The sequence below is a fragment of the Bison bison genome, unplaced genomic scaffold (genome assembly GCF_000754665.1).
Source record: "Bison bison bison isolate TAMUID 2011002044 unplaced genomic scaffold, Bison_UMD1.0 scf7180017864309, whole genome shotgun sequence".
Taxonomy (NCBI): domain Eukaryota; kingdom Metazoa; phylum Chordata; class Mammalia; order Artiodactyla; family Bovidae; genus Bison; species Bison bison.
Genome location: NW_011494881.1, coordinates 2,669,084 through 2,669,580, shown reverse-complemented (window position 1 = coordinate 2,669,580; position 497 = coordinate 2,669,084).

Genomic DNA, 497 nt, shown 5'->3' with positions numbered 1-497 from the left:
GAAGCCGAGGGACGCCCGCCCACCTGCCACCACCTGTTCCCTCCTTCAGCCTTCTGCTATAAATTCTCCTCCTTCAAAGATTGATCCAGCACTCTCCCACAGCTACTGCGGAAGAAGCGCTCCTTTCCTATCTGAGCTTCGGAAAAGATTTTGTCTTCCAGAAGTCTCAGGTTTTCCCAGAGACCTTTCTCGAACCAGCCACACCAATTCTGCTGCAGGAAAGTTCCCTTCTCTTTTGCAACTTAACACTGGGAAAATGACTTTCTCTTTTACCTCTCAATTTCCTCTAAATTTTGGCAAGTGAAGAGACGTCTATCTGGTTATCCAATAGGACACAAGGCGGAACCCCGCACTCCCCACTGCAAACTTTCATTCCACGTAGTTGCTTTGTGTATGACTTATTTGCTAGGAAGAGCCAAATTGCAGAGCGGGTTCATACAGCAGCCACGCACAACTCGTGAAAGGACCCGAGAGCTCGGCGCCTCCCTCCTGCCGGC